The sequence below is a fragment of the Carassius gibelio genome, chromosome A4, assembly GCF_023724105.1.
Source record: "Carassius gibelio isolate Cgi1373 ecotype wild population from Czech Republic chromosome A4, carGib1.2-hapl.c, whole genome shotgun sequence".
Classification (NCBI taxonomy): domain Eukaryota; kingdom Metazoa; phylum Chordata; class Actinopteri; order Cypriniformes; family Cyprinidae; genus Carassius; species Carassius gibelio.
In genome coordinates this window covers 405,236-418,601 of record NC_068374.1, presented here as the reverse complement: position 1 = coordinate 418,601, position 13,366 = coordinate 405,236, and the positions used below count along the sequence as shown (strand labels likewise).

Below are 13,366 nucleotides of genomic sequence, written 5' to 3'. Positions count from 1 at the left end.
CTGCAAACCAGACAAGTGAATGTATCCCTAACATTCCTGGACTGTTCATCAGTCAGTACCAATGTTGTGTTCCTGTTTCGATGGACCAAGTCAGAGAGTCCCTGAATGGCAGTTGTCTCCTCAGATAAACCCTGAGCAGCCAGGACAAGCTCCTCGATCTTCTCGAACACACTGTCCAGTCCACCCTCGTCATCTCTGCGTCTGTGAAAGAGAAACGTCACATGTATATATTAAATTAGAAACTGTTAATGTATGCAAATGATGTGACATGCCATTACATTCAGATTGATTATGGAAATGATTGCTTTTGTGCCAATCAAATATTGCATGAAGTGTCCATTGACTGAAGGTGTCCAATTGTAGGAAATATAGTTGTATCAAAGAAAAGACTGAGATAAACAGTGTTTCTGGACAGACTGAGGGAGAAATGTGCCATTATTTTATGTAGGTGCTTTCATGTAGTCTCTTTGAATATGTTGTATCAGACCAGCGCTGCTCTTTAATTCAGGCCATGCTTAGCCTTTGTGGGTGTGACTTACGAGATTCTTCGCCTCTTTTGTTGCACAGCTTGGAAATCAACCTCTGGTACAGCCATGATTTTTAGCGAGTTCTGCTTCCAATAAAAGGTGCCTAATTGAGTATAAAATATACAGTATATAAGAATAAAAGCTCACTCTTGAAGACGGACATGTGAATGCATAATCATTTAGTTTTTATATGAAATTGCAAAGGTTTGACATTGTTTATGGCTCCAGTTTAAAATGAGAGACTTTATAAATGTTGACGTGACAATTAATAGCCCAATATATTTGCCACTTAGCTGTGAAGCAACATAAAAGTTCATGCTATTGTCACAGTACATTTTCAAGAGACAGGGTTACAAAAACTATAATTTGAGATGGTACATAAAATTGTTCAAATGACGCACCTCTTGTTCCTTCTGAGTCCAACATTTCCACTCCATTGTGGTCTGTCAGGATGAGTTGATCATTGGTTCCTAAGGCATCTTTTACTTTGGCAATCATGGATGGGACACTGGCTTCCTGCTCAGTAAATCTTACAACCACCATTCTGCTGTTCATGTCACACTGTGACTTTTTGGGGGCGGAACCAAAAGTGGCGAAGATTGGTTCCGCCCGAAGATGGTTTCCGCCCGGCCCGTATATTACAAACACCGGAACTTCCGGGAAACTCCGGGAGGCAAATTGGGCTGTACGAGGCACAGGTGAGGACAATAAATGCGGCGATCGTGGATTGGACAACGGAGAGAACAGGAAGGGTATAAAAAGAGTCTCAGAAATTCAAACAGGAGTTCGAGTTGAATCGATTCAGGCCGATCCGCCGGGCAGTGTAGAGGTTTGGGCAGAGTCAGCATTGGTGAAGGCAGAGGATCTTCACGGGGTGAAGAAGGAGACAAGGACACTAGTAACTGGGCTGAGTATACAACATTTATCGATGTTTGATGAGACCATCTCTATATAAACTACTGATGTGTTGGAGTCACAGTCATAGGAAGTACTCACCGGAAGTAACGTCAAGGGCGATCTCCAGCAACGGAAAACCGATGGTGTGAAGAGGATTGGACAGCTAGAAGGAGAAGGAGACAAAGGAAGAGTGTTATTGTTCATTTGTGAGTACTATTGGACAGTGCATTGTACATCATTGGGGAGAGTGCATTATCCAGCGTATGTTGTGAGCATCTGGTAAATAGGCCAGCGGCCCCATTACGGAGCAGAGTTTTGGGTGAGCCGGGAAGTACAAGTACAGGAAGCCGCAAGCAGTCGTGACGGCAACGTTATTCCTCCGGCCCTTCATCTATCAACAACGCCCAACGAAACCCCAGGATAAGTCCTAGTAAACCGTGGTTCTGACCCTATTTCACGTAGAGAGTGCAGTGGGTGAGTCCTTGTCTTTGCTGTGAGTGTGTACACTTGAAATCTTGCAGTGGTATGCTGTGGTTGTGTTGTCAGTAGCCACCCTGGACTGGATGAGTCGTGGGGGAGACCAGTGACCGTTGAGGCTGGTGAAGCGCCATTTTCATCTATATGCCATTTTGCGACCCCTGCATGGAGACCCAAATGTAACGTCCTGTCTAGACCCTTTCGGAATACCCTGGCTCTGTGGAAGCGGTGGTGAAGAATACACGTAAGCAAGACTGGTGTGAGTAAAAGCCAAAAATTATACCTATATGCAAGGAGGAAGTTTTGCTGTTGCAAATTAGCTGTGTGGATTTACTTTTCCTGTTGTGGAGCCTCTTCAAAGGTTTGCCCCGGTCCAGATCCCTTAAACTGCAAATAGAAGAGAGGAGAGGGAAGCGTTCGGCTCGGTGCGACAGTGTTTAACTTTCCCCGACGCACAGGAAATCCCTGTGGAGGCCTGCGCTACGAAGATTTACTACTCCAGGTCTGACAGTTCATCTACTTACTGTATCGCAGTATTTCACCGTAAGCCCACCGCCCAGGAGAAGTATTCTAGGTGAAAAATCCCCGTTGTGAAATACTTACCTTTGTCCATTGCTACGAATCACTAAAGTGAGAATAGAGCCCCAGTTGCCTGTGAAATACCTACCTTTGTCCATTGCTACGAATCACTAAAGTGAGAATAGAGCCCCAGTTGCCTGTGAAGTACCTACCTGTGTTGTCCCCCGCAGTTTGAGTGACCTCTCTCTTGCAGTGCCATTGGAGTTCTGTGTCGCGGGTTGGCGCTTACCTCGGAGTGTGCAGAAGGGGAGGCGCCGCCCGAGCACCCTGTACGAAGAGATCGGAGGAACAAGTCATTTATCAGCCAGTCGTATGGACCCAAGTAACGGGTAGCCACCCTCACCGGATCGATTATTCATTGTGTGTTTCACTCTGCCTTCAGGAGAAAAGAAGGGCACCACGAGTCAACAAAAGCCCAAAGAGGAAGACTAAGGGTTTTCGAAAGGGACGAAGGAGCTCCGTCCCCCTCTTCCCTCTGTGGACATACTAACCCTCGCCGCATAGTCCTCTCCGGCCCCTTTCTCCTCCTGCTGAACAGAGACGATAATTTTAAGATTTACCTCCCCCTCCCTGAATTTTAATTAATTTAAATAAAGTTGCTTTAATATTACTTGCGCTTGGTGTGTCTGGTCATTGGGGTGGCTTTGGGACCTCCTCGAGGTGGAAACTAGGAAGGGGCGTGACTTGCAACATCTGTGGTCCGCTCCGACCTGTGACATTCACAAGCTTTCCACTCTGAACCTCTCCCAGACTGACAGTCCTGGAATTCAGAACAATTAAATTTAGGTTAATTTAAAAATTTTGAACATACAAGAGAACATTTATATTCTATTGACAAGGGCATGGAAATTGAAAAAAAAGTGCCTTACCTTGTAAAGTATTTCAGAGATTGAGCCCTGGGTTGCACTGAGGGGCTTGCTGAACTAGCCAACCTGGAGAAGCGAAACTGGCTGCTCGTGGAAGGAGTAGGTAGTGGCCCCGCAGCAACGTTAAAACCTGCATCCGGCACAGCCCCGTGTACTTCGTAATGGGCCTTGTCCCTGAGGTCGAATGAACTGAAGTGGCCCTCTGCTCCAGGGAAAACTGCCACAATGGTATCGTCAGTGAGGTACAGGCTCTGGCTGGTTACCTAAAAAGAAGTAAGATTTAGGCAAAATCCTGGTGATGGAATTCAATAACCTTATCCACTATTGTTAGGTGCATAAATCCAGTACTACTATCGGTTGCCAGTTTATTCGATTCGCCTAACGTAAGCTAAAATTAATGTAATCCAACACAACAGTCCTGCAAAAAAAAAAAAGCATGTACAGTTATTATAATGCAAAAGTTATAAAGTCATAAAGTTATACATTTTTGTTGAAACTGTTTTAAAGAGGCATTCTATCAACTGTATGATCGTTTTAGAGGATGGAGCTTGTGGTGCTATTGAACTGTATTGCCTCAAAGGCTAACTAAACCCTAAAACAACTTTTTTTAGTTAATGATCTTTAAGACTGGGGGTAATTTTTTTTGACATTTGGGTATAAAGTGTTTTAATTCTACAATGTATGGTGTAAAAACGTCTGAGTGCTGCCCTCTTCAGATTGAACGGTGGCTACTGCAGTTGTATTTTCCTATTGGAAGTTGTGGTGCCATGTGACGTGAGAGGGTACCAGCTAACCACGCATTTGCCTACAGAGACGAGCATTTTTCAATGCCAGTGGGTGGAGTCAGGCTCTGACTAGAGGTTTAGTTACAGAATACAGAAAGTTACAGGTGATACAGAAACACCTAACATAACTTAGGCCCTGTTTACACGAGAACGCTCACGGGTGAAAACGGAATTTTATCAGATGTGCCTTTCGTTTAGACGGAGACGGCGATCCCCCACCCCCACTTTATATGTCATTGAGCCTATCCCAATTGACATGATTATGGGTTGGAAAAATAATAGAAACGCCTCTCTGTACAACACAATAATTCAACATCACCACTAACTAACCTATGGCTGCCAACTAAGTTAACTCTCACAGTTACTTAACAGTTCCATCGATATCATATAATAAAGGCCTTATATGGATGTCTATGAACAGTTCACCCAATGTCACACATAATGCTAGAAAACTAGCATTCGTTTACTTTAGTTAGCTAGCTAATGTTACGTATCTTTGGGAGATAGTGTGAGACTAATAAGCAACGTTCGATTGCCATACCTGAAATATTTTAGAAATCTTTTCCACCGTCATGTCCTCCTCTCTCAGCGTCACTCTTTTGGCGGCGCTGAAAAGCACAAACGATGGATCCATAATGTAGAACTGAGTGACACTGCTTCGTAGACTTGTTACCTGTTCCACGCGGCTGGAGATTATTCACTGCGCATGCCAAGTAGGCGCATGCACAAAACAGAATTGTTGGCACCGTGGGAAATGGAAAAACAAATAAAGAAAAATTGAGACAACGTAAATTTGATCTATTATTTCGTTTTGGTTTCCTTGTTTATTATATTTCCCATTTCGAGATGAAAGCTATAAAACAAACGTCAGTTTTTCATATTTGGTTCATACAGAAAAACAAAATATTGATTCGTTATTTCGTTTTTGGTTTGCCAGATTTAATGGAATAATTGAATGATCGGATGATACACGGACCTGTTTTCTAGTACAATTACAAACGGTCAAACATTAACTCAGTGGTAGAGTTACACTTATGGGACACTCCACTTATTCGCAATCACAAAACTACATCCAGTGGTTAAAGTGGCTTCTGGGGGCGGGGCGGGGCAGCACATGCAACACATGCAATGACTGATGCAATTTTAACATCTGAAAGGATACCATGTTAAAGTTATTTATTTCTTTATTTAAACAGATTTTTTCATGTATAAATGTTTGTCCTGAAGAATGAAAGCTGTATCACACACTTGGAAAATTAACCCTCTGGAGTCTAAGGGTATTTTTAGGGCCTTGAGAAGTTTTGTCATGCCCTGATATTTGTGCTTTTTTCAGTTTCTTATAAATATCTAAATGGGTAAAGTCTAATCTCACTGTAATCAGCACAAACTGGGTTATAATAATATGTGAAATGCATGTATGTACATGATTGTGTTTTTGAGAAAAAAAATATGCGTGGTTAGTGAAAAACTAAAAATGTTAAAACACTTGAAAAAAGCCATAAAACACATAGAGAACTGGAGCTTGTAGCCTAGAATTTTTCTTTCCAAATTATGTGAAAATCATCTTGTTTACTCACTCACAGAAAACAATATATTCATTTAAATTTTCAAACACAGTTTTTGTTGGTAAAAGTCATATGCGAGTAGGCGTCAACTATCATGAATATCATTGTGATTTACACCAGAGAAGACAAAGCCCTGCATAATGAGCCTCTCATTCAGGTGTGCCACTGTGAGGGAGGAGTTACAAGAAAGAATGTGAGAACAAAATAAATGTATTTAATTTTACGTTTGTAGTTTATTAAGAATATATTTAATTATCCCACAACATAATTTAATATCCACTTGGGGGAGCAGTTAAATAGTTTATTAGAAACAATCAAAGTTTACTTTCAAACAAATTTTTGGCATCCTTACTCCAGTCACACAATCCTTCAGAAATCCTTTTAACAATCTTATTTTCTACCAAAAAAAACCAAAAAAAAACCATTTATTGTCATTATTATTATCATTATTATTAATGTTGAAAAGAGCTGAGAATATTTTTCTGGGTTTTTAGGGAGAATAAATTGAAAGAACAGCATTGTTTTTACATTTGTTACAGTTATCTATTTGTTACATTAATATTATTTACATCAAGCTTTTGAATGGTATAGTATTGTATATTGTTATTGAAACTTCATAATGTTGCACTTGATTATACATTTAGACAGGAATTATAGTTTGGAAAAAGTATTTGGAGAAAGTCTAACTAGTAAAATGTTTACACGTTATGTGAAAACTAGTACAAGTATATAAATAAATAAAAAGAGACTTACTCATGTTTATGATCTCTGCTGAATAAAGTGCTTCATTCTTTTTTTTTCTGATGAAATCCATTTCTCAAATCCTCAACCACATCATATCTTTTTGGGGTGATTAATGTCTTATTACCTCTAGTTTTCTTCTGTCTGGGCATATTCAAGCCGCGCGCTTCAGTTTGAATCTGAATAGAGCACACTAGACAATACACTTAGCTCACCAGATGAGACAAAATAAAGATACTTTGTTCACTAGAAAAAGACAATGTTTTAATACTATTTTTAAGAACTAGTATTTAAGAAATTTGTCTTTCAATTACTAAAATTTAAACAATGCAGTTGTATTTAGAAATATTTTAACTAATCTAGAGCTGTAACTAACGATTATGTTGGTAATCGAGTAATCTACTGATAATTTTAATTAAAAACGGAGTAATCTGATATTTTTTTTTGTAACACAAACAGACCTAAGGGGACATTAATACCTAAAACCAGGCTTTAGTATGACTATACTGCTTCTGTCAAACTTACTGGCTTACTGTTTTGACATGCTTTTTCTAAATGGTACTCCCAATAATGTCTGGCTGCAGACATGCACTTGCAATTTCAGACTTGTTTTCTCTGACTTGCACTCACGAACACTATTTATTTATTTTTTTTAAGTATTTGTTGGTAAAGAGCAAGAGGTACATTCAGTGTTAAGTGATTTGAGATGTGACTCTTCTATGTGCCCTGAACATCAGAACACAGCAGTTGCCGAATTTGGCTCCTTCACATTTTTTTTCTGTTTGTGTAAACTACAATTTGTATTTGTACGTTCAGGTGCAGGAGGTTTGTGCCACCGCTGATCTTAACTAACAGTATTGGTAATAGACAAAAACATTTTTTTCTAGCTTTCTGTATTGATTAGACCTCTAATATGGTCAGGGCTTTTTAGTAAGAGTAGTAAGCTATTTTTAATGCTATAATATAATTATTGCCGTTTTCTGTGAAAGACAAAAAAAAAAAAAAAATTGTCAAGTGCTTTATAGTGTTTTTTTTTTTTATTCAGATGCCCAATTATTAAAACAATGCCAGCAAGTGAGCTGTTATCAAAGGCAACGGGGGCCATTTTTGTTATTATGTGAAAAAATACGATTTAGTTGTTTCAGTTTGTTATTTGTCCAAAAATTACAATAGCATTTGATTTCTTTTTTTTTTTTTTTTACATATTCCTAAAATATTTGTGTTTTTTCTTATGATCGGTGGTCTAATAAATTGTTAAGCAGTGTATGTTTTCACAGCATTCAGTTGGCACATTTGTTTGAAGGACACTGGGCAGAATGTGGAATAGTGTGTGTTTGTAAGTAAAATTAAAATACAGAAAAAAGGGGTTTTAATCTGATTTATCAAAAATAATAATAGACCAATCGATTTTCAAAATAATCGTAGTTGCAGCCCTAGTCCAGAGCATTTTTTTAGGCTGGCCTCAGTCTGTTAAGATCACCGGGGGGCCCCCCTTAGCCTTAGGCCCCTATAACTGTTAACACCTTTCACCTACTAGCGACAGCCCTGCGTGTTTGAATCCTCTTGATGCATTGAACAAACCTTCCTGTGCTTAAAAGGGCAAGCCTGACCAGCCCAGCAGGTAAGTGATCTCTTCCACACTCTTTTAAATATAAACTTAAAACATTTTCAATCGTAATTCCTACACACTAGGGGTGGGCGATATCTCGATATTTAAAATATATATAAAAATATAAATATATTAAAATATATTTTTTAAACAGGATATGGATTTTGACATATCGTATATATATATATCGATATATTTTTTATATTTAATTAAAATTGCACCACTTTGTTTGTTTGCCTTCTCTGTGCTGTGCTCGCCCCCCGCCTCCTTGATTTTATCCCCCCTCCCCTCGTGTGTACAGAACTAATAATAAAAGAAAAAGGAACATTTTTGAGGGAGCTCGGCAGATCATAACACTTGATTTATTAAAGATGAAGAGGTGAACATTAGGAATTAACGTTAGCCACATAAGTGTGCGTCATCTCTGTCTCTCTACCTCTCATAACTGCGCGCAGACTATTCTCTACCGTGATTCTAATCGCGGGTCTCTGTTCTCGCGATATTACCTTTGTATCTTATTTAAAGTTATAGAACATTAATTTTAACATTAATTTTCACTCCCTACAATAATAATAATGTAATAATAATAATAATAAAGTACAGCGTTTTATTTATAGAGATAAAATAGAGATCTAACGTCAGTCAATAACCTGCTGTGGTTAGTCATCTTTTCTAGATTTTGGTCAAATGTAGGCTACTAAAAAAATATCTATCAACACTTTAAAGACATCAAAGTTTTTTTTAAAGATATTTAAAAATATTTGGTGCATTGTAAAAAAAAAAAAAAAGATTGCGTTTTGAAAGTGAAAAAAAAACAACTAAAGCTGCGGCATTGCATTTTATTAGCCCTATTACCTTACGAAATAATAAAGGCTAAAATGCCTGTAGTCTAAAGCAAAATGTTTACAAACATTATGAAAACAGCTATTAGTTTCTCTCGAAAACAAAACAAGTTTAGGCTATAAGAACTTCAATCCAAAAACAAATTAATTTAAATTGAAGCTGATCCTTGCATCTCTTATCCGGCACAAATCCAAATCCATGTTCCCGACGTATCTGGATGCTAAAATATTATTTATTATATACTGTTTGTACTTTTATCTACATAAAACATCATCCTTCAAATCGCCTTGATCAGCACAGATTAAAATTTTTAATCGATTGACAGCCCTATTAAAAACATACCATTAGTCTCGGAGTTAAGCTTCAGAGGTTAGGCTCCACTGGTTTCTTCATCACTGTCAACATCCTGATCGTCATCCTCATCTGTAAAATCTTACGAAACACACAATGGCATAGTATGTTTATCTTCAATTCTTTCGTTTTACTAAGTACTCATATATATATATATATATATATATATATATATATATATATATATATAAACTTTAATTAAACAAATTTTTGCCACCTGAACCATTGCATCAGGTAATCTATAATATTCACGATGCACATTAATATTGTGGCCTAAAAAGTCTGCTAGTTGATCCATTTCATAATTTTTTAGATTCAGAATTTGGGAAGTCATTGCCACTTGTTTCCTCAGTTGTGTGGATCTTAGGTACTGTGGATGAGTTGCTCCACACTCAGCAGCAAATCTTTTAAGACAGTCATGACCTCTGTAATAGCTAGTGCACTTTGGTATTGCAAAGAGGAATTCATTATCGTGTGGAACAGCACATTCTTTCCGCTTCTCAACAAGAAGCTTTAGTGACGTCTGGTGTAAGCAGGACAGCAACTTTTCGTCCTCGCTTGCCTTTCAGCTCAACTCTTCTGAAATATTTGCACAGCCGCTTCTCATATGTTGAAAGTCCCAGCTCCTCAAAAGCATACGACTCATCTCTTTGAAGGAAATTTTTTAGAGGCATCTTGGAGACCTCTCCAACACGTCTTATATTAAAAAGGATGATCCTGGTCATTGTTAGCTTCACAAGACGTGTAGTTGTGCTCCGATGTCTTTTGGCTAAGTTCCTGGAAGGCTGATTCTGCCCTTCTTTGAAGATAGCTGTTAAGCTTTTCAATGTCTTGAGTCAGTGGCAATTTGGTGGGCTTGTTGTATTTTGCGTCACTGATGGTGCATAATGCTGTGTGAGATATATATTCTGACCACTTTGTTTTATACAGTTTCTGGAATTATTTTGCATTGTGTGCCAACACTGCATTTTCTCCAATAAGAGCAAGACAGTGGAGAATTTCACAAACTTTTAAGAGGGAGTGGCCAATTTTTTTAAGCTAGGCTTGGAGATTGGTAAGAATGTGTGCTTTTGTGAAATCCTGCAGTTTCTTTAAACTGCTGGTAAGACACTTATAAAATTTGCTGGATTCATGGCATCTTCCAAAGTGGCAGATGGAAATAGTTTCCGCAATGTTATTAGGAATCTTCCCAGTTCGCGAACCTTTTGGCGTATATACTCGTGCTTTGTTTTTTGAAATCCATGCCATGTGACTCGATAATTTCATTAACCCTTCATCAATTTTTCCAGAGAATGCAGACTTTGCCACTCCTGCGATACCAAGAATCCTCTCTCTACCTCCAGTAGCCACATGTGTTTTTGCTGGTTTGCATTTGCATTGTCGCATGTGCCTCCACAGTTCCTGGCGCACTAACATTCCCTTACAGTAAAAACAATACCCATAATTGTTGTGTATTAAACCTGTGCGTTTAACTGCTCGTCGTTTTACTTTTAATGTACCTTCTCCTTTGTTAAGGACATTATTGTTGTGTTTGAAGTTGTCCCGGTTTCTCAGGTTTTCCAAAAGTCGTTTTCTTTTTTGGATCCAACTGGTAAGCTAAGTGCCTGAGCTACTTCCATGTTTTCTTGGGCATGTACTTTAAAATGTCGTCTAATTTTTGATTGTGCTTTTCCACAAATGAAGCAGAAGTTCTGGCCAGCTTTAGCGATACTGGATTTTGAACAACTGGCGATGTGCTGTGTTAGAGGTTGTATTGTCAATTTCTGTGCAGTCCATGGAAACAGACTGATCATATATGGTTGCATCCAGTGTCGTTTTGTCATATGCCGTTGATTCATCCAGTGGACTACTGACTGAGTATTCCTGTTCACTGTCCTGTAACAACAATGAGTTTTACAGAATAATTAACTCAAATTATATATAGGGAATTTGAATAATTAATCAGGAATATGATTAATTTAGATCTCAGATGACAGTTACATTAAATTTGATTGATTATGAAAAATAGCTCAATTGCCTATAACAATAAATAATCACAGGGCACTGTAACTTACTCATTAATATGTCAATATTACATTCTTCATATCAATTATTGTGATATCTCTTACTGTAAATTACTGCAAATCAAACCGTGGTATGTCCAGCAAACCACTGTAGACCTATCAATTTTCAATAAAGTTATCACGCCTTATAATTCAAGGAAAAGTATTCTCTGGCCATGAAAATATTATCCTATCCTTATGATAAATTTAGTTTCTAAATTTAGAGCTTGTAGCTATAGATCAGACATCTCAGTGACTCGTAATGTGAGTGGGGTGGAGTCCAAGCCAATCGTCAGTATATGGGTTTTTAATAATTAAACTAGTAATACATCAAACTACAAATCACACAGAGTAAATATGCGAACGACAGTACAAACAGTAAGCTTTATACAATACATAACGAATCCAAATAAAGAGAGAGAGAGAGAGAGAGAGAGAGAGAGAGAGAGAGAGAAATAGAATGAGATCACATAAGGAGCTCAGGTATGAAAATCATAGTCAGTAACTTTTGGAAGCCAACAACAAATCAGATCATAACAACACTTTAAACCAGCATTTAAATCTCCATAGAAAAGTGATACTTGCATGGCCCAGCGCGTGAGCATGGTCTTTTTGTGAAGCTTTGTGCGCTTGTCCTTTTGAAAACAGCGTGCGTGTGCCGGAGGCCATGTGACGCGCGTGCACGCTTCGCTGGATCTTTGCGTGAGCGTGGAGCACGTGGTCCTTTGTTCTGTCCTCGCGCGGTATTTGAAAGGTTCAACAAACAATGTCCCATAATTCGTCTTCCTTGCGTGGAGAGGCGAATAGTTGAATAAACTTAGTAAAGAAAAGAAACGAACGAAACAAAAGCTTCTAAAGGAGCCATTAAAATGGCTTTTTCTCTCAGCCCCTGTGCTGAGGGGGGGGGCTTGCGCTATGAGCGCGGCACGAGGCCGCGCGGAGGGTCGCACAGGAGAGCAGCGTGTCCGAGAACCAAGAACGAGAAGTAGAGGAAGAAGAGAGCGTGGACCTTGTTTGGTCAATTCTTATAGCTTGAAATAGTTCACGGCCATTTTCGAGGGAGCATCCAATGAATGTCCGCGATCTGAAGCGGAGGGAAAAGTTCCTTTGTCTCTGTGGAGGCAACCCCCCGGTGATCTAGTGCTTGTCCGATTCCATCAGGGATATTTCTATCAGTTCGTACTTCAGATTACATACATTTTTCCATTACTTTGCTCTAGATAAATGGGTCTGTCAGAGCATGACGATTAGAACAAGAATAAACATAATATATATATGATCAAAACATGAAGTTACATTCCAAATGTAGAATTACACATTTAAAGATTTGTTTAACACATGATAACACTGCAGATGTTGGGAAACATCTAAATGTACCAAAAGGGAATACGTAATACATGTATAAAACATAAAAACAGAAAGTTAATGAAAACATTCCATAGAATGCATTGTTCAAAAGAAGCCAGTGATTTGGCTTCTCTTCTGTCCTGTGTGGTCGTAAACTTTTACGACCTGCAAAAGTGGGGGTTGCAGAAACATGGCTCTCTTTGAGAAGGTTAAAGTGAGGAGAGACATTTCCTAAAGTATAAGCTTAGCACTTATACTCTTCACATAACAAGGATTAACCATTTTATGCAATCCATAAACATATTTAAAATACATATTAATAATAAAATGAAAGTAAGGAACTTATACGAAAGGTTTCCTTTGTCTTCAGTGTTGGAATGTAGTTGGGGATTTTCATTTCTTCTTTGAAGCTTGCATGGGCATCGTAAATAATTTAAGTCCAGCCAGGCTGGCGCCAGGCCAGACACTTGGTGCAAAAAGAGTTTCATTTGGAAAATCTGAATTAAACACATGAATCGATGATCTGCATATCCGTTACAGTCCGTTTCAGTATCAGATTCAGAACGGGGAACATATTCCTCTCCAGGTGACATTTCATCTACTTCAATTTCATCAGCTGATGCAGATGCACTCTGAAGAAACATTGAGAAGTAGTGTTATAAAATAACATTTAATATGCATAGAAATGTGTTTAATATATTTGGAGGCAAAAATGCTTATGGAATTTTGTAGTCTTT

At 38.5% G+C, this 13,366-nt stretch overlaps 1 long non-coding RNA gene across 2 annotated transcripts; it reads left to right on the top strand.

Annotated features, from left to right (window-relative positions):
* Positions 1-983: 983 nt before the first annotated feature.
* Positions 984-3,090, top strand: LOC127966734 (uncharacterized). 2 transcript variants are annotated; one of them, XR_008155687.1, is made up of 2 exons: positions 984-2,160; positions 2,863-3,090. It is a non-coding gene; the product is annotated as an uncharacterized LOC127966734 (long non-coding RNA). The 2 variants fall into 2 exon arrangements; XR_008155688.1 differs by having other exon boundaries at positions 2,263-3,090.
* The last annotated feature ends 10,276 nt before the right edge of the window (positions 3,091-13,366 follow it).